Raw genomic sequence first — 27,899 nt, 5'->3', positions numbered from 1 at the left:
GTGAGAAACCTCCAAGACTCAAAGTAAGGGACCTTAGATGTAATGCCTGAAAGGAGAGAGTGGGAACTTATAGTATCCACCTCCAGAAGGAAGACAGAACATCAAGTAAGGGATGGGGTGGCTGTCCCATTCCCACATTTTACCCATAATGGTTCCTATCTGAAAGAACTGCAGTGATGGAAATGAATAGGAGCCTAAAGAAAAAAAGTTCCAGCAATAGGCCCAAAGTGAGTTCCAGCTCAAGGGGGTGTCCAAAGGCCTGATACTATTACTGAGGCTACGGAGCACTCACAATAAGGGACCTATTGTGACTGTCCTCCAAAAATCCTAACAAGCAGCTGGAAGAGTCAGATGCAGATATTTGCACCCAATCAATGGACAGAAGCAGCTGACCCCTGTTGTTGAATTAGGGAAGGCTGAAAGAAGCTCAGGAGAAGGTTGATCCTGTGAGGAACAGCAGTCTCAATTAATCTGGACATCTGAGATCTCTCAGACAATGGACCACCTAATAGACAGCACATACCATCTCATATGAGTTCTCCAACACACATACTGTATAGGACATCCAGGTCTGTATTCATTCACAGGTGGATTCATAACCTCAAGAGACTGAAGCAGTTTAGAGGACACATGTGGTTGGGGATTGGATTGTCCATGTAAATAAACATATGGCATTCTTGGATGCTGAAAAAGCCTTTGTCAAAACACAATACCCCTTCATATTAAAGACTTAAATCAGAAATTCAAGGCATACATATAAACATAAAGAAAGCAATATAGAGTAAGCCAAGAGCCAACATAACGTTAATGGACAGAAACTTGAAACAGTCCCTCTAAAATCAGGGACAAGAAAACACTGCCCCCTCTCTCTGTCTCAATGTAAGATAGTACTAGCTGTTCTAGCTAGAGCAATTACACGATAAAAAGTGATGAAGGAGATTCAAATTGGCAAGGAAGAATTAAAGGTAACATTATTCATGAATTATATGTTAATATACATAAATGACCATCAACAGTCTACCATTGCACTCGTATGGCTGGCTATTTCAGAGAAGTGGCTAAACAAAAATTACCTCAAAATCAGTAGCCTTCTTTTATCGAATTGATAAATAGGCCAAAAATGAAGGTAGGAAAACAATACATTTCACAAATAGGCACAAATATTATAAAATATCTTGTAACTTTATCCAAGCTGTTAAAAGGTCCATTTGACAACAACTTTGTGTCCCTGAAGAAAGCAATCTTATAAGGAGCATACCAAAAGAGGAAAGGATCTCGCATGCTCATGTATTGATAGGACTATCATAGTGAAAGTATCCATCTTACCAAAATCAAATTACTGATAAAATGGAATCCTCATCAAAATTTCAAGGCATTTTTTTATAGACTTTGAAAGAGAACATCACCACTTCATGTGCAACAAAAAATTCTAGTATAGTGAAAACTATTCTGAACAATAAAAGAACTAAATACTAATATTAAAATTATTTCTATAAAGAAGCAATTCCTGCGTTTGTGAGATCCATCAATGAATGCTTCGTGTCCTGCCATAATATTCTCCTTAGGAATTTGTTACCTTAAAAAATGGGACTGCACTCCTCAACTGCAGGTATGCACTCATCTGAACAGAGATCAGGCTTTAGGAACAATGATTATTTGAAATGCCATGACTTCAAACTGACTTTGGGCTGCTAGAAAAGTACACAACTCTCCTATAACTATCCAGCAAGATAATGTCTACATCATATAACTTAGAGCTGACTTCCAAGAATCCATCCTTGTATTCAGAAATTAAATGTGTTAAGTCTCAAACTTAGGACAAATGGCCCATTTGTCTATAGTAAGGATGGCACTCTGATCCTTATTTATATAAAATAAAGTGGATGCTGGGCACTGTGGGCCTGGCTTTCAGAGATTTTCCAGCAAAGGGAAGTGAGTGTAAGCAGGGAGACAAAGTCTCTGCCACACCTTCCATGTAACTCAGTAACTCAGAGCCTCTCTGAACTGAGTCGGATCAGGCTGGGCTGAAAATCCAACAATCCTGTGAGATGTGCAGTGGGACCTCAGGTGGCTCTACAGGAGAAAAGATCTCTTTCCAAGTGTTACATACAGCTCTTGGAACAAAAGGCTCAGACGAAGGAATAGTTCTCACATCTAGTTTGATGAAGGATCTTGACAACCAGGGGAGAAAATTGACGTCATATACACAGTCTGAAAAGAGCTGAAGGGGGACCTCGACTTCTTGTAGGGATAAATAGATGATATGTATTTCTTTATATTGGGGGGAGTGACTGGGTAGCTCTTTGAATCAGAGGAGCCTCCCTCTTTCCCTATTCAGTAAATATTGACGGGGCTCCTGCTATGGATGCTTTTGAGAATATTTTGAGGGTACCCATTGCAACAGAGGGAGGGCAGAGGCCCACTTCTCGTCAGGATAATGGTTGCCAATTTGTCCTTGGAATCCTATTAAGTTGATAGCCAAGCAGGAGTGATTTTTGTTTAGCCACTGAATATCAGAGAGGGAGAAGGGGATGACAAGGTTGGGTTCTTTTTGTAGGGTTTGCAGGGCTCCATCCCTCTAATTTAATATTATTCTACTGATGGCATCTACCTCATTTAAAATTTGTGGTTTGCCATCCATCAGGATGTGGAGCCATTCCAGGACCCCCTGATGTTGGTAAAGGTGCCCCAAAAGCATAGGGGAGTGTTGGGAGCTATTAACAACTATATTGTCTTGATCTCTGAATTGGGCCTCCCCCGCCCCAGAGAAGAAAAGGGGATCAAAAGCGGGCCACAGATGCACAGCTCTGAGAACAACCAGAGATTTTTTTCAGCCCTAAGTCAGCGCCAGATGTCCTGACCACAAGATGTACCCTGATACCCCCAAGTTCCTGCTTCCTGTGTAGTCCACAAAAAAAAAAAAAAAAAAAAAAAATTCAGCTGGCCCATCCCTCCTACTGAGAAGTACCTCCTCCTTTGCTTGTGCATTTCCATTGTCCCATTCCTCCTGCTGAGAAGTAATTCCCCTTTTACTTGTCCATTTAAGCCTTGAGCTTTGTTGAATATAGTGAGACCTTGATGCTAATCAGAGTGCTTCCCTTTGTCCTTCATAGCACTTAGTCCTCATCTCTCACTCCCCCCATTTGGTTCCTAGGAGAAGGTCCCCTCAAGACCCTCGAATATCTGGAAATGCTGGATGGGTCAGGGGAGGAGTTAAAGATGAGGAGTGGTATAGGTTTTGTTGGGTAATACCTAGGAAGTTCCTTATCTTTTAGTGCTGCATTGACTGAACTTAGAACACGGACTGTCTTGGGGGACAGTGTTCTCAGGGAGGACAGACTTTTTTCTCCTTTCAGGAGGTTAAAGAGGGGTTGAAGGGTGCTTATAGGAAGGAGGAGCTAGGGATAAGGCCAACTGAGGTTGCCCAGAAAGATCTGGAGGGAGGCAAGATTTATTTTTTGAGAGAAGGAAATGGTGGGTTTGAGGTGACGTATTGAAGTAAGGGAAATCTCTGTTCATAAAAATGCAATGGTTGGAATAATTTGGGTTTTGTGAGGGGCTGTTTTGAATACTAGGGCAGATAGGGAGGTTATTAGCTGCTCCTTAAGTTCAGATGGCGAGGTAGAAGAGTCTCCCCAAACTGAAATATCATCCATGTAATGATAGATATTGAGACCTTAGTCTAAATAGGATATTAATGCAGTGACTACAGCCTCCTGACAAATGATTGGACTATTAGCCATTCCCTGCGGGAGAGCAGACCATTAATATCATGAGGCGGGGCCAGAGTTCTTAATGGGGGTACCAGGAATGCAAAGCGTTTACACTCTCAGGGGTGGAGGGGAATGGGAAAAGCATTCTTTTATGTCTATTGCTAACAGAGGAACATTAGCAGGGATGGCTGAGATGTGGGGTAGCTTTCTTTGTGGGTATCCCCAGACTCGCATGTATTTATATACAGTTCTGGGGGTGATTGAAGGGTTGACATCAGGCATCTCTCATTGGTTTGGACTGAGACTTTGGGGAAACCTTATTTGCATGTAGGAAGGCTTGGTGCTGTTCCTACATGGCTAATAGCTAGGCCTCTCCTATGGGGACTGTGTGGGTGGTAACTTGGAAAGGAGACAGAGGTCCAGGAGACATGGTCTAATGCATGCCATCCCATGTAGGTGAATTATCACCACCGGTTCCAAGGGTTTAAGTTCTAGCCTCAACTGGAAACCAAGCTGTCTGTGTTTAGCCCATTGCCCCACAGACCACCAGTTATTCATAAACACTGTTACATTTGTTACCCTGTAACAGCTACAGAATCCTTAATCCTTAATCCTCAGCACTTTTCGCCGCACATTCCACCCTAAACTGTTCTAGTCCCTGAGTTTCACTTTCCTTCCTTCAGACTCTAATCTGTATATAATCCCACACAACATGTCCTTGTGGTCTCTTGGACACATGGCTTCCTGGCTTGCTCCTGGCCTCTTGGCATCTGTTTGTTTTCTCTTCCACTTTCTCCTTCCCTATATCACTGTGTTCAGTCTGTGTGGTTCCAAATGCATTTAGTTCTTTTATTTCTAATCTCTTGAATAAACCTTCACATCAACCATGCATAGGAACTACATACTTCCTCACCCACCCTTCTTTCAACATGGTTTACTTCAGATATATGCTGTGGAAATAGAACAAAACATCAAAAGATCCATAATTGGAATAATTTTTGATAATCACAAAGCATGTCTATTTAAAAATACAAAGAGCAACTTGTTTAAAATAGCCAGGATATCTGTTATGTCCCCTCCATGGTACATCTTCTAGTTCACATCTCTACCTGCAATTCCAGCATGGCACTACCAAGCTCCTTGTACGGAGTTTGCTTGCAACTCTGAAAGTCTGCTGCCATCCAGGAGAGCAGGACTCATGGCCATATTGTCACATAATTTTCACAGTTCAATTACATTAGTGGAGAGGAGGTCTTTAATTGGACAGGGAAAAGGGAGGCAGAGCTAAGACTTATTTTGTTTTTTGGGTTTTTTTGTTGTTGTTTGTTTGTTTGTTTGTTTGTTTGCTTTTTATCCCCAGATGTGCTAAAATGTTTTTATTTTATTTTTTTATTAGATGTTTTTTTTTATTTACATTTCAAATGCTATCCCAAATGTTCCCTATACCCTCCTCTGACCTGCTCCCCTACCTACCCACTCCCACTTCTCGGCCCTGGCCTTGCTCTGTACTGGTGCATATAAAGTTTGCAATACCAAGGGCCTCTCTTCCCAGTGATGGCTGACTAGGCCATCTTCTGATACACATGCAGCTAGAGACACAAGCTCTGCGGGTATTGGTTAGTTCATATTGTTGTTCCACCTATAGGGTTGCAGACCCCTTAAGCTCCTTTGGTGCTTACTCTAGCTTCTGCATTGGGGGCCCTGTGTTCCAACTTATAGATGACTATGAGCATCCACTTCTGTATTTGCCAGGCACTGGCAAAGCCTCACACGAGACAGCAATATCAGGGTCCCTTCAGCAATATCTTGCTGTCATATACAATAGTGTATTTGTTTGGTGGCTGATTATGGGATTGTTCCCCATGTGGGGTAGTCTCTGGATAGTCCATCCTTTCATCTTAGCTCCAAACTTTGTCTCTGTAACTCCTTCCATGGGTATTTTGTTCCCTATTCTAAAGAGGGTTGAAGTATCCACAAATTGGTCTTACCTTTTCTTGATTTTTTTGTGATTTTCAAATTGTATCTTGGGTATTCTAAGTTTCTGGGCTAATATCCACTTATCAGTGAGTGCATATCATGTGTGTTCTTTTGTGATTGGGTTACCTCACTAAGGATGATATCCTTAAGATACATCCATATGTCCATGAATTTCACAAATTCACTGTTTTTAGTAGCTGAGTAGTACTCCATAAGTGAGTAACTGGGTAGTGATAAAAGGGAGTCACATGAGTTCAACTGCTAGAGTTAAAACAAATAGACTGCTAGCAGAGCTAAGGAAACAGGCTGTGGGATTAAATTGTGAATTTAAAATTAAGATTCTTTGCTTTTAGGATAAATTTATATTCAGATTCTGCCTGAATTACATAGGAAATATCACCTACATTTCAGAATTAGATAGGGAATATTAGTCACGGACTCCAGTGTAGAGAGTGCAGTGATTATCATTGCCTACTTTGAATAGGAATTAATTATCAATGTCTGTGGCTCCAGGTACTGAGTTCAACAGACAGATATTATACAGGTATTAATACAATGTCTGTGGCTCTGGCCAAGAGCCAAATGGAAAGATGGGATAGATGTTTAAGAAGCCACAGAAAGCTCATATTCTGATAACATGGGCTCAACGGGAATCTTGAGTGTGTTTTCCTGCTTCTGAAGATAGGAAATGCCTAGTATAGGGACCTATAGTATCTTATTTTACTTCATTTGTTTTGGATTGTTTTAATTTTCAAACTGGGTATAATTTTGTGTTTTGTGTTTATATTATTCCTGTGAGAGAGAGGTCTAAATAAAGGATTTTCTGTTTACTGGCTCAAGGCTATGCTGATTTGGGGAAAAGATTTTTTCTCTATGTCTATGGTCAAAGTGATTTACACTTTCCAGAGTTACATGAATAAAATATAACGAAAAGAGACTTCCAGAGGACTAGGTCACAGAAAATCAAACAAAATATATGTCTTGATGATATTAAAATTTAGTTTTTGGATTTATATATTGCATAATATGCAGCCCTGGGGGATATTCTATTCAGACCTGCTTGAACTCCTGATGTCCTGGACTTCAGTCAGATCTACTCGAGACATGGAGATCAGAGAGTATCAATCCTATTTTCTCTAACATTCCCCTTCCCTTCATAATTTCTCAATGCCCATATTCAGCTTGAAGAATATATGAAGAGCCATCTAGCCAGTTCCCTGGGCTTTGGGGCTGGAGATGGTTATTAAAAGGCTATCTTTCTAGGGAATAGAGGAATGATCATACTGGAACAGAGTGGCATAGCTAGAATTGATTGCATAGTCAGGACCTCATTTGGTAGAAATCTCCTTGATACTAAGCTAAAGTCATAATTTCTTTTTTTTTTTTCATTGATTTACTTAATTAGGTATTTTCTTCACTAACATTTTGAATGCTATCCTAAAAGTCCCCTAGACCCTCCTCACCACACTCCCCTACCCACCCTCTCCTACTTCTTGGCCCTGGCATTTCCCCGTACTGAGGCATATAAAGTATGCAAGACCAAGAGGCCTCTCTTCCCAGTGATGGCTGACTAGGCCATCTTCTGATACATATGCATCTAGAGACACGAGCTCCGGGGGTACTGGTTAGTTGATATTGTTCATAATCTATAGGGTTGCAGACCCCTTTGTCTCCTTGGGTATAAAGTCATAATTTATTAGATTGTACATAGTTTTTTTAGATGCAAAATCAAGGGTTTTATTGGTATAAATTTCTTCTACTTTTATAAAATTTTATAAGTACAAGGATTAGAACTATTCCTTTTATAACTGTTTTTTTAATATGATCTGAAAAATTTTCCCTGTCCAATTACTTTATTGCAGAGAAGGTCTGTGATTGGACTGGGAAAAGGGAGGCAGAGCTAGGTGTTGAAGAGACATGGATCATCTAAGGGTAGGAGAAAAAGTAAGATGGCTGTGGACATGAACCCACATGGCATTTACCAGCCACAAGTAGCTATGATTTCACAAGGTAGAAATACTGGGGTAAAGTTTTTTTTATCATTACTAATGAGCTCTGATATTATTGTATTGTCATCCTGTAAACTGTGATTTTTATTGATACATAAGTCTGATTGGTTATTTAAGCCTTAAGAGTCTTGATTTTACCGAGTTACTGTGTATTGTTATATGCAACTGCTAGGATGGTGGTTCTATTTAGTTACTGAAATGTGGGATCATAGACTACATGGAGTCATAGCTGAGGAACTACTAGCTGCTCCCAGAACAACCGAGCCAGATGATGTGGGGACTATATGGAGAGAGTTAATGGTGGCAGGCGCACAGGAGTGTAGTCAAGCCTTTCAGAGGGATGGTGGGCTTATTTTTTAATATTTCCCAAAATACCATGTGAGTTTACTAGGCAGGCCAAAACTAGTAACTATTAAAAGGCGCAAGATCAATTCAGTATGTCAAAACAAGAACTCAGTTGTCATATAAAAGCAAGCCCTGTAATTGCTAACACACATGAATAACACAAAAATTACCTTAATTATAATATTAGAACCATGATATAACCCTTAAAAAAAGAAACTAATAAAACAATTAAAAAATTATGGCAAAGTACAACTAGTCATGTAGAGACCATTAACAAGGAAAAGAAATTAACAAGCAAAAAGAAATACTTAAAAGTACAATCAAACAGGTGAATAAATGATTAAAACACTCCAAGACCTAAAAATGAAAATGAAAGCAATAAAGAATACGATCTGATGCAATCTTGAAGAAGGAAAACATAGGAAAGAAAAAAGGAAATACAGAAACAAGAATACCCAACAAAATAAAAGAGATAGATGAAAGATTCACATGGATAGTATGCACAGTATAAGAAAGTAACACATCTGTTAAAGAAAACGCTAAAGCCAAAAAGTCTATTACAAAATATCTAGGAAATATGGGAGATTATGAAAAAACCAAACATCAGAATAATCTGAATAGATAAGAAGACTTCTAAATCAGAGGACCAGAAAATATCATCAATATATTCATAGAAAAAATGTCAAAACACTAAATACACAAAACAGGGATAGAGTATTAAAAGCCACAGGAGAAAAAGACTAAATAACATATAAATTCAGACCTATTATATTTACACAACACTTCTCAAAAGAGAGTTTTAAAATCCAGAAATGTTTGGGCCTATGTCTAATAGACTATAAGCATTTACAAATACCACCATACACTCCTATGCACAGCAAAATAATTAATCACCACAAAGAAAGTGAAAACAAGATATTACATAACAAAACCAAATTAACAATATAGTTTGACAAATGCAGACCTAGAGGGCATACAATAAGGAAAACTCCAACACAAGTAGAGTAACTACACCCCAGAAAACACAGAACACAAGTAAAAGGTAATTCCACATCAGGAAATCCAAAAGTAGACACACACAGACACACACACACACACACCATCACCACCACCACCACCACCACCACCACCACCACCACCACCACCACAACAACAACAACAACAACAACAACAACAACAACAACAAAACAACATCAAAATAGCAGGAATTAAAAAATCACTGGTCCTTAACAGCTCTCTACATCTTTAGTCACTATTCTCAAATGAAAACAAAAACAAAAAAAAAGGTTAACACAGTGGATGCATTAATAGAAACCATCTAGCTGCATACAAGAAACCCAAATCAGTAACAGAGATACACATTAATTCAAAGTAAAGGCCTGAAAGAAGATTTTCCAACAAAATGCAGTCAAGAACCATGGTGAAGTAGCCATTCTAATTTATTATAAAATAAACTTTCAACCAAAATTTATTAATAGAGACATGAAAAGAGATTTCATAAGCATCAAGAGAAAAATTTCCAATATAGCATCTCATTTCTGAACATCTATGCGTCAAGTAAAATGTAATCACTTTCATAAACAACATATTAATAAAGATTAAAACGCACATCAAACTTCAAACAAAAGTAGTAGGAGTCTTCAGTACTCCACTATCTACAACTGACAGGTTGTTGACCCAGAAATTAAACAGAGAAACAATGAAACTGAGGTTATGCATCAAATGGAACTAACAGATATCTAAAGAACATTTTACTCAAACACAAAATATTATACCATCTTCTCTACACTTCATGCAACATTCTGCAAAACTCTCCAAATACTAGGAAACACAATAAGCCTCAACACAATTGAAAACTGAAACAAAACACAGTATCCTATTAAACCAACATAAATTAAATCTGGACTTCAAGGACAAGAGGATCAAAACAAAGCCTACATAGTAATGGAAACTGAACAACAATCTACTCAATGCTCACTTGGTCAAGGAAGAAATAAAATCTTGCTTCCTAAAATAAATAGTTTATTTTTAGATTCTGTGGGATTTCACAACAGCCTGTTCGGAAGACCCTGGAGAACTGCTATCCATCATGTTGTTGGTTTCAGAATTTTCACAAAATGAAAAGGGGACTTTCATTATTTATTTGTAACTTAGTGAGGAAGCAAAGCCAAAAAGAAGACCAGGGTGCATTCCACAGTGATCTGTTTATTTAGTAAACATAGAATACTACTAAATCTCTTCAAATTTTAAAAAGAAGTAAATGTAGGCCTATGATGGAAATAACATACAGACATAGCACTCAACAAGATCCCAGGTTTACATAGGATATAGTCCAAGAATACAAGTATAGAATCATTTATTCTAGTTAAGGTATTTGTCATTTCTCCTGTGAGAGGTGAGAGAATTACAATGACTGAAAACCAGGTCAGTAGCATGTGATAAGTCATGGGATTTACATAGCCTGCTCTTGTGGGAAGTCAGATCATGTCCATTATTGTTAAGACCTTTTGTTGGCAAGAGGGGATCCCTGAATATGTGTGCTACACATTCAAAACCATAGAAAGAGTGATATCTTTACATGGATATTAACCAAAATTTCAACAATCATAAGGTTTACTTTGTAGGTTTCTTTAGGGAAAGATATACATTCAGTTGATATATGACAGTTCTTCACAAAGCAAAAAGGTTATTTACTAAGAATTCAGAGTGATGTCCTCTGATTACCTGAGGCATGAAATCTATGTGAGCTTGAGTGTTTGTGTGCATGGCTGTCATTGTTTATATCTTGACTGTGTGTAATTCTATGTCCATGAGTAGGTTTCACTATGTTTTTCTATGTATGCACAGAAAGAACTATATAGTTACCTACTCATTTTCCTTATTTGCACCCTGAAATTTTACCTCATAAAGCAGGATAAAGAATATTATATTCATTTTAATTACAAATGACTGAGTAAGGCAAAGCTCTAAAAGTGGTGTTGTATGCATCCTGGAAATATATGGAATATATCTGAGATAATCTACTCAAATGGCAGAGTGATGCCTTCACTTGGATATGTGCATTACTCTAACTTTATCCTAATGTTATCCCACATTCCAATTACTAAGTGGAACTACAACCCTCGTTGTTGCATATCACAATACCCAATAACCGGGTAAAATAAAGACTCTTAAACGTTAATTAACTAATCAGATTTATGGATAAATAAACTCACAATTTACAAAATACCAATACAATGATATCAGAGCCAATTGATAAAAAAGCTTATCACATTTTTTCCCAATCTTGTGATAGCTACTTGTGGCTGGTAAATGCCATGCGGTTTCAAAGCCACAACTATCTTCCTTCTCCTCCTAACCTGAGACATTCACTGTCTATGCAACATTTAGCTCTGTATTCCTTTTCCGGAACCAATTCCAGAACTCTTCTATGCTAATGTAATTGGATAGGGAAAAACCTGTGACATGAAGGTATGAATAGAAATGGGAAGACAGCATTACACCAAATTTAATGTAGCTCATACAAGCAAGAAAGACAAAACTTCTAAACCTAATGAAACAATGGAATAATTCGCATCACATTTATTTATGGCCAAAAAACAAGGGCATGTATTCCACTCTGCTGATAGCTGTCTTATTTGTGATAACCAGAATTTGGAAAAAAAAAATGTCCCACAACAGAAGAACATATACAGAAAATGTTGTTCATTTACACAATGAATACTACACAGCTATTAAGAGTGAAGATATCATGAGTTTGCAGAAATATGGTTAGAAGTAAAAATTATCACCCTGAGTGAGGTAACTCAGATCCAAATAACATGCATGGTATGTACTCGCTAATAAGTAGATATTAGCCAAAAAATTACAGAATGCCCAAGATTCAATCCACAGAACTCAAGAAATTAAAATTTGAAGGGCTCATGTGAGGATGCCTCAATCCCATTATTGAGGGAGAAGAAAGCAACCTTAAGAGGGGAGGGAAGAAGGGACCTATGAGGGAACATGGACATTGGATGTGGGTGAGAGAGGATTCAGATCTGGTATTGGGTGAGGAAAAAGGACTGTAACCCAGAGGGGCCAGCGGAAAGATTGGAAACATGCGACCTCAGAAGGTAAGAGTTGGGGGACCCTCCAGAATGGAAAAGAGACCTGGGGGGGTTAGAGACTTTCGGGATTCAAAGGGAGGGACCATAGATGACATGCCCTACAGTGGGGAGAAGAAAGTTATAATATCCACTTTGAATAGAAAAGTTGAAGTGATGGAGTTGCCATCCTGAAATCAAAAGCTCAGACCCAGAATTATTCCTGAATGAGAGAAATTCGGGGAGAAAAGTGGATAAGAGCCTAAGGAAAAGGAGGTCCAGTGACAGGCCCAAATATGTTCAAGCTCAGGGGGAGGCCCCAAGGCTTGACACTATTACTAAAACTATGATGTGCTTACAAATAGGGACCTATCATGACTGCTCCCTGAAATGCCAAACAAGAACCTGAAAGAGTCAAATGCAGATATTTATAACCACTCAATAAACAGAAGCTAGTGACCCCTGTGGCTGTATTAGGGAAAAGGTGGAAGTAGCCAAGGAGGAGGGTGACCATATAGGAAGAGCAGCAATCTCAAGTAACCTGTACCAACCAGGCTGCATAAACCTGCTGATATGTGCCTCCCAACACATATAGAGAAGAGGACTGATGGGTCTGGACTCAGTAAGAGAAGCTGCACCTAACCCTCAAGAGATGTGATTCCCCATAAAGTGGTAACGTCTAATGGAGTGTTGGTGGGGTGTTGAATACATCCTCTTGAGGTGTGGAGTGGAAGAAGGAGGTATGAAATCAGGAGTGATCAGGAGGGCGATGAAGTCTGGACTGTAAGACAGGATTAAAGATGAAAAATAAATAAATTTAAAACAACTACAGAAAACCTCTAATATCCACCTGAGTTGGAAGTTGTCAAAATGTGACAAGAAATGGAGTACTGGAGTAATATTGTGGGACAGTTAGATTGTAGGGAAGTTTGGTCAATGGCCTACCTGCTGTTCTGGTGCCTAGTATCTTTGGGTCTATCATGGAGTCCCCGTTTAACTTAGAGTTGGGGATTTGGTGATGAGGAGTGGAGGAGGGATTGTGTGAATAATATGGTAACCACCAAGAGTGTGTAAGAGAGCAACCAGATCACCTGGAGTTCTGAAGGCCTCTGTGACCTCTGGTTTATCAGAAAGTCTCAGCCTGAATTATTGACTGTGATATTGTGACAATACATGGAGGGTTATTAAGGATAGCATCAGAATAGAGGTGTAGGACACCAAGAAGGAGTCCCCCGCTCAAGTCTCCTGATTCGGGTCACCAATAGAAACATGAGAGACCTTCTTGTTGCAAAATCACAAGGCAGCTTTAATGGCGGAGAGCACTGGGTCGATATGTATCTCATGCAGGAGACAGAGGAATGACCCTGTGATTCAAAAACTCAGGGTTTTTATAGGGTAGCAGTTAGGGGCTAGGACGATTTGGCTCGGTTATACACGATTGGCCCATTCAAACATCAGCAACATGATTATGAGTCAGCAGAGTAGTATGTGCAGGTCGGGGCATATAAAGATTCTAAAGCCCGGGGCTTATCTAAGTCGACAATGCATCTGGTTAATGTTTCAGCTTTTAAATATGCTCTCTATAGAAAGGGGAGGGGGAGGGCAAGCAGGAGGTGCCAGGCTGCCAGATGGTCAGCGAGTCAGCCAACATAGTCAGAACCAGTTCCTGCATTCCTTCCTTTATCTTCAAGACTGGGTGACATAGTTTCAAGACGGATTCGAGCATGCCTGCGCTTGTTTTCTTTGCAGTCTCAGTCTCAGGCCTTTGTAGTTTAAACATTTTATTTTAATTTCCTTTCATCCCCTCTTCTTCTCTTTATACTAATTCTAATAATAGAATTGTAGAGATTGGTGGCCCCTAACTCTTCATCTACTTGAACTATAGGTTGTTATTGTCTCTGAAGAACCATGAGTTTTACTGCATCAATTCTACTCTGGATGAAAGCCATCCCTTTATTTATTATACAAGGGACAAAAACTAAAGCTACACATATCATAAGGACTGGTCCAGCTACAGCAAAAATCAAAGAAGTTATCCAAGATGGTCATGACTCAAACCACGTCTCAAACCACCCCTGTTGAGCATCCCGTTCTCGTTTCCTTTGCTCGAATCTTTCTCTCAGTTTCTGCATAGAATCTCTAACTATTCCTGTATGATCTACATAGAAGCAGCACTCTTCTTTAAGGGCAGCACACAGTCCTCATTCTTTTAGGAACAACAAATCAAGACCTCTCCTGCTCTGCAAAACTACCTCAGACAGGGAGGTCAAAGATTTTTCTAAAGCGCAAAGGACTTCTCTATTGCCGCTAGGTCTTCATTGACAGCATCCCTCAAAGAATTAATTCCCTGTCTTCATTCTATCAAAGCTGACACACCCGTCCCCACTCCTACTGCCATACCTATTCCCATGAATGCAGCCAGGGTTAAAGTAATTGTTCTTTTTTGACTATGGGCCAGCATAGCTTTTTTCTAAACTGGATGCAGGGTGATAATATAAGTGGGATAAAAGCTGGATCATGACACAAAAATCATGAGATGAATTAAAAACGTTAGTTGATACACAGGGAGTAAGTCTGTTATTGCAAGCCCACCATCCAACTGGGGAAGGTTCAAGATAGTAATTATGTTCCATCCTGGACACGGACTGAATTTGTCCGCATAGGTGTTTGTGGGTGGAAGTCGGGTGCCTATACAGAGACCTAGACTCCTCGCAGATACTTCAGTCATGGTCAGTTTTTGTCCTGTCCCCCAAGAACAGAAAGTATGGCTGCTGGTTCTGTTGAAATCTCCATTGAAGGCAATTCCTTCATAATAAGGAGGACCTGAGGACAGGCATAGCCAGCAGTCCTCAGTAGCACTTGGATCAGTTCTATGAAGGGCATAAAAGACTCCTCTCACTAGGTTAAACATCCTCTTTCTTGTTGAAGGGATTGTCTCAGTCCCAGGCCTTTTTAGTTTAAACTTTTATTTTATTTAATTTCCTTTCAGAAGAACTAAGAAAGTTGAGCGCTTTTATAGAAAGGCAGCCTAACTGACATTCAATCAGAACTGACCTCGATTTAGATATACACTTTCTACTGGGATTGGAAGATGGAGCACAGTAAGGAGGTGTGGGGCAACAACTGATGAATGGCTATGTTGAAGGTTAAAATCTAGTGGGGTTTCTCCCTTCTCATAGGAGAGGGAGGAGAAATGGGAGAGGATCTGTATAGGGGGTTAGGAGGAAGAGGGGCTGATATAGGAATGTGAGTGTATAAATCAATTATTTTTATTTATTTAAAAATAAAAAAAATATGTGAATATATCTTAAAGTTTCATTGCACAGGTGGCAGTTAAGAAAGGGATATTTAGTTTATCTCATGCAATCTTGTCTTAAAATTTGAAATTCAAGAAGTGCAGGGCACATCATGAATAAATCTTTCTACACTTACCAAACCAGTTTAGGCAGAAACAGTGACAAATGAGAAGCTGTTTTCAGGATCTTAGCAACTCACCAAGTTGAAATGTAAAATACTATATGCTTCAGAGTCCATTCTTAATGTAATTTTGAGTAAAATATGTAGCTCTGAGCACACATATTCACTCTGGACATTAAGTCTCTACCTTTCTGAGTGAGACAAATCTAAAACATAGATGATTCTCAACACTCTGAAATAACAGGAACCATATGAATAAAAATTATCAGAGCTCAGTAAGCAAAAGTGTGCCCTTCCTGTGCTCAAAAAACCATCAGCATCTTTTCTGATGCGGTAAAAAATAAATCACACAAATCGTTAGATATTTAAGTATACAGAACACTTCAAACTATGCCACACTTCTAACTCTCAAAGAATCTTATTCTGGTATTCATCTTAAGATGCTTCCCGCTTTTCACCTCAGAGAGTTTGCTGAGACATAGTGGGTATCTGTGTTTATAACCAGTTAATACCTATCACAAGTTACTTCTTTAATTTATTTGTATTCGCTTTGAAAGGTTTTCTTTCTCTTTGATTTTCTTGTTTAATTATGAGTCACTTTAGGAGAAGAGATTTCCTTCACATATACATATATATGACATATTTTTAAATATTTCCTCTCCTTTTTAATTAATTACACACACACACACACACACAGACATATTATATATATATATATATATATATATATATATATATATATATATATATATATATATATATTCTAAGTTACTCACTAATGATCTTCCATATTTTCTTCTCTAGATCTTGGAATTCAGAAAATTTTGATATTTATTTCATGGATTTCCTAGAACTAACCCAGAATATGACCTAAAATGTAGTTAATCAATTTTCTTCAGTTAAAGCACATTTCATATTTGAGTTTTCCCTTGATTTGATCTTTATTAAGCAGATGGATTTGGTGTGGTATCTTTGGATCAACAATCTACATCTTAATTTGTGAAGTAGGGAAACATTGTATTTTGGGTGCACCTGTAAGTGGTTACTACATTGTAAAAAAATCTATACTACATCATTTTCTAACCAAACTGTAGGAAAATATGTTTTTTCCTAAATTCCACTGGTTGTCCATGGTTGGTCAATTTGAAGTGGGTATTATTCTAAACCTCCCATGGTAGCTTATTACTACTATTGATTATCCTACTTAAGCGAATCAAAGTATTGAAAAAATGTTATACTGGCTGTTATGTCAACACTTTTAATCTTCAGTAAATTTCCAAATCATTTCACAATACAATAATCATTTTTTGTTATTGCCTTCCATCCTATTTACAGTCATGTACTGTGCTCATTAATGGGAGCCTATCAGCTGCTAATATGTGTTTTTTGGACTATGGGCAAGAAAAGTGAACAAGTTGCATGCCACAGGTCCTCATGTCTGCTTTTTCCATAACAATGTTCAACATTTAAGTTAGCACCATATTACTTGAAAAGGTTTGAATAGAATGATTTGGAAGTGCACATCTGAAATTTATGGTCAAGATCATTTTCTAAAAATCATGGTGCATTTACGCAAATTATATTTGCATTCTCCTTAGTACTTTCCAATGAACGGTTGATTAAAAATAAGCTTCTTAGCTCACATTATTTCTGTAAGGCTTATTGTTCAATCTCTCCACCTTAAATTCTGATTTATATAATTTCTTTTTTTCTATGTATGTATGTATGTATGTATGTATGTATGTATGTATGTATGTATTTATCTATCTATCTATCTATCGATCGATCGATCGATCTAACTGATATGTTAGTAAAGGTAGTATTATTTTTTAATTAAGCTCTACAGTAGCAAGAATTTTAGGGATTGTAGAAATTAACATTACAAACATTCTCTTACTCAGGGAAACAGGGTTTGTAAATTGCAGTATTTTTTCTTTCATCATTTAGCACATAAATATAGAATGGTAAAAGTCTAAATATGTCCTTGAAATAAATCATTTAACTAAAAAGGTTCTTTGTCATATGTACAGTATCAAAAATCCAGTTACATTGTGGTCCAATGCATATTCATTTGTGAACAGTATAATGGAAAACAGCCAAAATATGTCCACCAACCGTTTTTTAAGGTAGGAAGAAGTAAGAAATATCAGGTCATTGTTCTTGCCAATGAGGAATGCTTTAAATGTGTCTACATTTTACTTTTCAAAAGAAACTCATCCCTGTATCATTAGAGACCAAGACAAGATAGTGAAGTTTTTCTGCTTGCTCTGTTACAATTTCTGATTATTCCTGAAAAAATACATTATGAGCATTAAAGTGTGTGTGTGTGTGTGTTTGTGTGTGTGTGTGTGTGTGTGTGTGTGTGTGTGTGTGTGTGTGTGGTGCTTTTCACATTGATCTGTGAATCAGTGTAATTCTACTGATATATTATTTCAGACAACTTTCCATTAAGTATGCATTTGTGACATCCCCCACAATATTATCTGTGTTAAAACATTCTTTGCATAAATGCAGTAAAAACTAATATGATTTACTTGATATTTAATAAACGGCATCGTAAGTCTGGTTTTGTCATTGAAAAGTAATACAAGTTTCTTGAATACAGAATTATCTTCCAAGAGTTCAGGTACAAAATTCACCAAGTCCAACAACTAAAAGTAAGTTCATACCTCTTTTGTTTGATTGAATTTCCTTGTCATGTTACATTATATTTATTGTGAAATAAAAAAAATCTAAGTAATTGACAATGATAGTGTCATTTCTTTGGCCATGCATGTACCAAAATTGTTTGAAATGCCCTTGTATGGGAATACATGACATATGCTTATCCCAAATTTAATATTTAATTATGTTTCCCATAAAGGTATTTTTACGTTTGGAAATTTGTTTGTTATGGACATAGGTTATAGTAAACACATAGAAGTCAGAGTGAGACATTAAGTATTGTGGCCCATATGTCGGCTTGTTATCTCATGATTCCTGTGTATATAGGCTATTTAGCCTATATTTTAATATTTGCCTCACCATTTCAAATATTTTTCATCGTAGGAGGAAGGAGAGGAAAAACACAGTAATGCATTTGAATTTTACTACAGTTTTGGAGATTTAATCTCATATATATTTATTTTCTTTTATGACTTCTGTTTAACAACATAGCCATCTCTATAGGCACAATGCCACAATTTTAAGTATTTCCCTCCAATAAAAGGACACTATTAAATATAACTTGTCAGAAAAGCTAGACATGACTTCTTGGAAAATATAAAAATACTTCCTTCAAGATATTTGGTTAATTACTCTAAACTTTTTAGGATCATTTATGTTATGTGAATTGTTTTTCCTCTCTTTGTTGTCTTTGCTGTTGTGGTGACTCTCATTTTAAGGGTAAAAGGACAATTCTCGTGTTTGTTCACAAATCATCTCCCCAGTTTGCAACTTCATTATGCATGAAAATAAGTTCTTAATTTCTGAAGAAATGTAAGCACGCAATTAAAATAAAAGGTCAAAAATTAAGTCAAGACATAAAAACTGTTATTGCTTACACTGCATTTTTGACAAAAGCTAAGTATTTGATTAGTTTGAAATATTGCACCTAATTCACTCTTCTAAGAAATGATTTATCCTATGTAGTAATAATGTTACTTACACATATATTCACCACTCAAAAGAATGCAACATGAATGTTACATGTGAGGTAAGTTTTGTTTGACACAGAAGCAATGTGTGAAACGAGAGAGAGAGGGGAATGCCAATGTTTAGGTCACTTGATCAATCTGGACATTGTGTTTTAGTTTTCAGGAAAATTTAACACAATCTACATGGCTTCAAATGATTTAAAAAAAATTGGAGAAAATGTGAGTGTGGTTATGCTTATGCGTAATGTTACATTTTTAAGGAACTAAAAGGAAATGACAATGTCTTACTACACCAAGTAAGTAAAAGTTATTTAAAGGGGAATTATAAACAGAGTCTAGAAATCTCTAGAGCCTCATTCAGTCCTACAATGGGCAGAATGTCTATCCATTCACCAAGAATTCTATAGCAAACATAATCAGATATACTGAATTCTTACATCTAAAATACTCACAGATTTTTCACTGTCATGCCTGGGAATTTTAACAAAGTAAATGTTTCTGGTAATTGCTTTTACAATCATTGTTTTTAAGCTTAAGTTTCTGTTCTTGTACAGAGAGCAGTAGAGACTAGCAAGCAGGTGTTATAGAATACTTGGGCCTGTACATATATGGATGAATTACTTATTTCTAGTTACAATTGGATATGGTAAGAGTACCTTAATTGAAACAAAAAAATTAAAAAGAATATACTTACATAGTAGGGAAGTCACCATGATCATGATTGTGTTTCATAAGGCAGGGTATATCCATTGCTCTCTTAATATAATGACTGTGTTCTTTTACCCATGAGAGAAATTCAGTAGTGTTGGAGAGTAGGAGACTGAGAGACTGATCCATTATTTACAACACAAAAGGCAAAAAAACTGTGAATGTCAAATAATCAAGATTATGTTAACAAGAATTTCTGAGTAAATATTTTGAGCAAAGACCCATGTCTATCAAGCAATATTCAATATAAATTTGTATATAGAAAAGCCATTAATCCCTCTATCTATCTCTCAGTGTTCCATCTATGGTATCTCTGAGCAATGCCCATGTATACTTTGTTCTTGAATATAACCAAGTGTTTCTATACAAAACTCACTGTAAAGAAGTGTTTTTCTAAAACTGTGTCACCGTTGAGATTATTGTTATTAGCTGTCTCATTCAAAGTAGTCAGTCTTCATTATATATCCACACAACAAATATAAGCAGGGTAGCATATACACATATATATTTATATATAATTATATACAATTTAATTGCATTATATAAGTTACATATTTTATCAAAAGGATAGTTATATATTCTAAGTGTTCCAGAGAGGTACATGGACAAGCCTGATGAAAAATGGAAAAATTATTCCTATAATTTTATTTAAATTGAGATTGTAATATTTTTATTTATTTATATTTAAATAAATGTGCTCTGCTCAAATGTAAAAATCCACTTCATTCTTAAGGGTTTTATAAGAAAACATTCTGTTCCACACAATTGTGTACTACAATTGTCTGCTATGGTGCATCAACAAAGCAAAAAATTATTTGTAACTCTTGTAGTGCTACAAGTACCTGTGCTTATTTACTGGGACAAAGTAGCCTGATATGGGCACAAGGAATTTATTCAGGCCCTATTCAAAGGACCACATCAAGACTGAGGGTGTGATGTTATTATTGAGAGCAATAAGAATTTTTCAAACCTCATCAGAAATAGAATATAATGGCAATTGTCTCTATTTATACTGTTATATTTGCTAGGATAGTATGACATTTGAAAGTTTCTTGGGATACTCAAAGTTAGTGTCTATGACCAAATGTCTTTTGAGTTTGGCAACATTTGCAGTCCAGAAAGTATGAATCACAGATTAAAGACTGATGAAAACCTTTCCCTAGGATGCAAGTTTGTAACATATTTCCACATTATACTGTACACAACTGATACTATTTTAAATTTTTTGTCTGTGAAGCAGAATTAGGAAGAGTGAGTTAATAAATGAAGTCATATGCACTTTGTGTAACTATTCATAACTAAGAAGTGCCAAAGGCATATTATATCAGAAAAGTATGTGTTTGACATCCATAAAATCATCTTATATCATTCACTCTAAACAGTATAGCTTCCTTCCACACAGACCCATAGATAATTACTCCTTAAAGAAAGAATTTTCTGTCCATGTTCCAATGTACTCATTTTGTCCTACTCTTCACACATTAATTCATATAACAAAATTTACTCACAGTAAAACCTAGAACATACTTGAAAATCTTGGAACATTCAGAGAGAAGCTCTTTAGCATAGAATAGAAATAGTAGAATGGCAATGGTCTGGATTATTCTTATCATATATTTCAGTAGTAATCTAATATACTAACATAAAATTATATGTGGAATAATAACTGGTGATGAATATTATTTTTCTTTATATTTAGAAAACATGGGAAATGCCAACAGCACACATTTACTGCAGTTAGACCCAATTTTGCCAATTGCAAAAATATATTTTGTGAGTATTGAACTTTCAGGACTTCATCTTGAGACAAGTATTAATGTGGATGCACTTCTCTACATTATTTCTGAACTGGCTAGTTTTGCGTCATCTTGACACAGCTGGACTTATCACCGAGAAAGGAGCTCCAGCTGGGGAAATGCCTCCCTGAGATACAGCTGTGGGTCATTTTCTCAATTAGTGATCAAGGGGGGAGGTCCCCCTGTGGGTGGTGGCATCTCTGGTCTGGTAGTCTTGGTACTATAAGAGATCTGCAAGCCAGGGAAAGCAAGCCAGTAAGGAACATCCCACCATGGCCTCTGCATCAGATCCTGTTTCCTGACCTACTTGAGTTCTACTCCTGAATTCCTTGGTGATGAACAGCAGTATGGAAGTGTATGCCGAATAATCCCTTTCCTACCCACATTGCTTCTTGGTCATAATGTTTTAGCAGGAATAGCAATCCTAACTAAGACACTTTTCTTTTGAAGAAAGTAATAAAATAGGTAATGTAAGCAACAATAGATTACACGTTTCTTTTTCTCATTTTCTCAGTTTATCTCATGCACAAAGAATGTGAAGTTCATGATACTAAGGACGCTATTATTGGTTACTGGCACTTGTATAATGTAAACCATTATTTCCCAAATATCCGTACCAACAAATACAAAAATGGAGAAAAGATCATGGGTAGGTATAATTTCAAAACTTGGTAGAATTTACTCATCAATAGGAACCTCAGTTCAAATCTTTTTCAAACTCCCAACATTGTGCAAAATGCAATGAAATAAGCTATTATAGTCATGAAGTGCTTGAAGGAATAGATAACACAAGTATTTTAAACATTTGTTCTAATATTATGTAATATCTGAATCCAGAAATATTATGATACTTGATCGATCCAAAAGCTACTTTAAAAATTAAGTAAGCGTTTTATACCTTTATATTAAACATATTTGGTAGTCATTTTTCTAATGGAGTGAACTAGGAAAATATTAAAATATGTAAATGGAACAAATCATGAATACTTGTGAGAGTGGGTTTTTGTGTATGAAAATGTCATTAATTTTGATTTAAGAAGCAATTTTTAGCTAGTATTAACAATTAGCCTATTTGACATTAACACATGGGTATATAAAATGTGAATTTTTCTGTCTTATATTTCCATACTGAATAATATCCACATGAGATGTGTAAGTTAAAAGAAAAAACAAAGTATGAGTTTTGTTTTCTAGGGGTTCAGTGATTGCATGCCATATTGAAAACAGCTTGGGGGTCTGGTCCTCCAGCTTAACAGTATATAATCACAAAAAAATCTGGAATCAGATGAATTCCTATCTATTTTTGGATAAAAAGTGATATGACCATGAAGCTGACTTACTCTACTTAGTTCATTGAAAGTTACACTCCTCAGAACTCAAATGTAAAAAAAAAAAAAAAAAAAAAAAATTGGTCCAATCAATTGGAATTTCGAACACATTCAAAGATACATGCATATTGCCTATGTAGTTATCAATGAATTCCTGTTTGAATGCTATCATCTTTTTTGTTTGAATGCTATCATCTTTTTTTTATAACATATACAAAAATTGACAACAGTATTTTGTTATGTATTTCCTGTACAAATGATCCATAGTAGACTGAAATTGGTTGGTCTGATGCTGTTTGAATTCTAATGATAAATAGTGGTTCCTCAAGAAGTGGTTGCCCACCAAAACCAGATTCTAATGTACTCTAGTGATGCCTTGTGAATTTTCTCCCCAATTTAACTGCTCAATAAAAGGCTAAAGCCTGTGATTGGGCACTGGAGAAATGTGGGACTTGAGGATCATAGGAAGGTTGTTACAGCTAGAAATAGGAGGAGAAGAAGAGAGGAGAGGGAGAGGGAGAAGAAGGGGCGAGACAGAGAGAGAGAGGAGAGGGGGAGAGAGGGAGAGGGAGAAGGAAAGGGAGGGGGAGAGGGAGGGGGAGGGGGAGGGAGAGGGAGAGGGAGAGGGAGAGGGGAGAGAGAGAGAGAGAGAGAGAGAGAGAGAGAGAGAGAGAGAGAGAGAGAGAGAGAGTTGGGTGGAGGAACATAGAGGAGGTGGCAGCGACCAAGAATCAGAACTACATATGTAGAAAGATCATTATAGCTGTGAAGTAAATTATTACATAGCCCTAAATCTTCACAATATATGCATATGTCTTAGACATAAAATATCTGTATTGGATATTTTTATATGGGTTTATTAGGATTCTGAATTCCAACAAGATTAAAGTTTGATGCAAATGTACATAGATGAGATTAAAATGAATTTATTCCAATACTAGTGTGTCATGAGAAAAATCACAACACTCCACTTTTCTAGATATGGGTGAAGTTTGCAAGTCTGTTTTTCATCTACAATTTACACTTTTTAAACTCAGATATAGGAAGTGCAAGATGAGTTAGACAACAATTATATTACAAATCTCTGGACCATTTTCCTATAACAGGGCATTTAGATTTATTTGTCTCTCTATGTTCCAATCAAATATCTTAGATATGATATTAATTTGAAAGTATATGTGCCTAGTGTGTATTTATTTACTAGAAATAGCAAGTGGGGATGACCATTGAGTAACTGTGTACAATCAAATATACAGCTTTCCTAAAGTAATTGGATCACTTGGGACATTAGAACTTACATATATATACATATATACATACATATATATAATAGTACTTCTACAAGGTAAATTTTAACATGTAATAAAAAAGGCTTTTGTTATATTTGAGTAAATGTAGATTAAATGGTATTTTATCTATTGAATTGTTGAGGATGCAGTGCTTTTCTTATCATGATCCAATATTTAAAATTGAAGTGTAAAGTAATGTTATGGTTTTAGATACTCTGGGATAAATATGTGTGTCAATGGAGAATGATACTTTGAGAAAAGACAACTTATATCAAAATGTTGTATCAATTAAATGACATAATGTTCTATCTTCTTTTGACAGTTGCACTTACATTTGAACTTACAATTACTTATATATCAGATACAACAATGTTATTTAAACTACTGTATATTGATGTGGAATGGAGATGCATAAGAGTGACCATAGCATTGTGTAAGTACATCTGATACTGCAGGGAATAAAATTATTTTTTTCTTTATTTTTAATTAGAGTACAAAAGTTTAGTTTATATGCATCTTTAAATGCAGGAATTATCTTGGTATAATTTTTGTATATTTTTAAATACAATCATGAATTCATGAAGTTGACAGGCTCTCCTTTCAATACATATGAAACTTCTCAATTCATATGCAACATAGAAATGGGAATAAAACATCAGACACTGACAGAGCAATTTAGATAAGAACGTACCATGCTACCACATAGAGAAACTGAAAAAGGACAACACAAGACTGATTGAAAACCAAACATAATGTACCCTGTTTCTGAACAACACTAAACAGCATATGATAGGAAATCCCAAGGTTATGAAGAAATTAGAAGGGGTCCTATAGATATATTAGACATGAGCAAATTAAGAGAAATGATTATTTTGTATGACATGCATTCTTTCTGTTGCAAGCAGATACTAAATACATGGGCAAATTAAAACAGAATTATTCCCCAAGACTTGAAATATTTGACAGCAGCAGTATTGGAAGCCAGTCATCAGATACAATGACAAACAACGAGGAAAGAAAAAGCTATGACCATAGTTCTACAAAATAGTGGTAGAGGTATGAATATTTACCAAGGTCAGTTGTTAGTTGAGGGTCATCTTGCACTTCCTATATCTGAGTTTAAAAAGGGTAAATTGTAGATGAAAAACAGACTTGCAAACTTCACCCATATCTAGAAAAGTGGGGTGTTGTGATTTTTCTCATGACACACTAGTATTGGAATAAATTCATTTTAATCTCATCTATGTACATTTGCATCAAACTTTAATCTTGTTGGAATTCAGAAACCTAATAAACTGAGTTACAAAGATATATTAAATTTCACTATCACACCTTGGAGTTATTCATTTATCAGTATTAAATGCTTTTGACAAGGCTGAGGAATCAGGTAAAAATCTGAGTCATTTACTAAAATTTTATAAGGCAAAAATAGGCCTTCACTGGTTTCTTGTAAAGATTGCCTACATTTGTAAATAAAATAGTATTAGGTTCAGAAGGCAGAAAAATACTAAATGAATCTTGGGCTACTAAAAATGCTATTTCAGAATGCAAAAGGCTGAGAGGTCCTTTAAAGCAAGATCAGAACCAAGAGATGAAGGGATTAGGAGCACAGCCTATATTGAATCTCACATTTATGATGCCATCATGTTGGGACAAGAAGTTTCTCACAATTTTGAGAAAAATCCCAGATGGCAAAAGTTTCAATTGCAGTAAACAGGGTCATTTGAGAAGGGATTGTAGGCAATGCAATCATAGAAATAATTCTTTTTTATAGAAATAATATAAAAAGATGACTTCTCATTGGAGAAACAGCCACAGGACAATTAAAATTTTAAAGTCTGCTCTTTAAAAGAAGACAGCTTTAGTAGATAAAACAAAAAAGTTATGAGAGACCAAAGAAACAAGTATTGTAACAAAGTCCGATAAATGCTAAGATACCAAAGCTAAAAATACCAATAAATGATATTGAAATAGAAGGTTTAGTAGACACAGGAACAGGTGTAACATTAAATTAACCTAAACTGTAGCATCTAGATTGGGCTTTTAAGGAAGTAGATATTCAACTTCTAGGAATTGATGCTCCATTTTGGGAAAATAAACTGCAAGTTGATCTAAGATTATAGAGCCAGAAAGAAAAATAGAAAAATTAAAATCTCAAGTGGATATAAGACATGGGAATTTGGTGGGGATATGAATTGTTAACACAATGAAAAACAGGGATAAACATTTCTGCAATCTCAGAAGGATGCCATAAAATAAAAAATGCTTTGAAGTAAAATATTAAAATCTATTATCAAGAAAATTTACTGACTGCCTAGAATGACCATTAAAATGCCACAATAGCTGTTGGCCTTCCCAAAAAATCTAATGGTGCTACCTTTAAAATGGTTAACTGAAAAACATCTGAGGGTAGAACAATTGCCATTTATATCATCAGGATGTCAGATACTAGAAGAGCTGTTACAGAATGAGGTAAATGCTGAACACATTGACGAATCTATGAGCCCATAGTTAGTTTGTTTCTTACAAAAACAATTAAAGTAAAGGAAAAATGTTAACTGATTCAAGAACCGTAAATATATATATATATATATATATATATATATATATATATATATATATATATATATATATATATATTTAACCTATATAAATATTTTGTTCAAGAACTGTTATAATAAGTAATTTGTAAACAGTTTCTGCAGTCTGAAATTTACCATTATGTGGATGATATTTAGTGGTTGATTAGACAGAAATACCATAGAGATAAATTATTAAGTAGCTAGGATTTTACCAAATGGTAATAAGGAATTGCACATGATGATATATAAAGAAGGTATGCTGTCAGTCATCTAAGACATAAGATAGGTTTGCAGGAACTTTGCAGGCAGAAAGTAAAAATCCAGGAGATATCAGTTATAAACTATTAAGCATTTTCAAACGTGTCGGGGCATAGAACTGGCTTTGAACCATAATTGAGTAAACTACTAAAGAGCTAAGGAATTTCTTTCAAATGATATGTGTTGATGAGGAATAAAATTGTCTGAGAAAATTATCAGCTGAAGCTGAGAGAGATTTGGCTGTAATACAAAAGTAATTACAGCATCCAAATCTTGATTGCATTTTAATTATTCACCCTCTACTCACTCTCACTAATTTTGGATATCAGAATCATTGATAAATTGGCAGCTGGTGATTCTTCATAAAAAAAAAAAAATGTCCACCAACATTTGCCTCTTGGCATCTACTGCAAATATCTTCCATTCCTGGAGCATATATATTCTCTACTTGAGAAACAAATCTGGTCTTTTTTGATTTTTTTTATTGGTTATTTTATTTATTTGCATTTCACATGTTATTCCCCTTCCTATAAAACAAGGAAAGCAAATACATTATCTCTATCATCTCCAACTCATGTCTCATATAATAAAGTCTTCAAAACAGGAAAGTAGTAACTGCCACATAATTGGTAAAGATCACTGGTTACTGGAGGCATTAATGGAAATGGACAATCCTAGCAAAACTTAGCAACTACACCAAATTATACAAGCAAGAAAGACAAAATATCTAAACAAATTGAAAAGGGTGGGGGAATTT

The sequence above is a fragment of the Mus caroli genome, unplaced genomic scaffold, assembly GCF_978045245.1.
Source record: "Mus caroli unplaced genomic scaffold, Mus_caroli_1 scaffold_31, whole genome shotgun sequence".
NCBI classification, from domain to species: domain Eukaryota; kingdom Metazoa; phylum Chordata; class Mammalia; order Rodentia; family Muridae; genus Mus; species Mus caroli.
The sequence above is the reverse complement of the archived record's forward strand: the minus strand, read 5'-3'. Positions refer to the sequence as shown.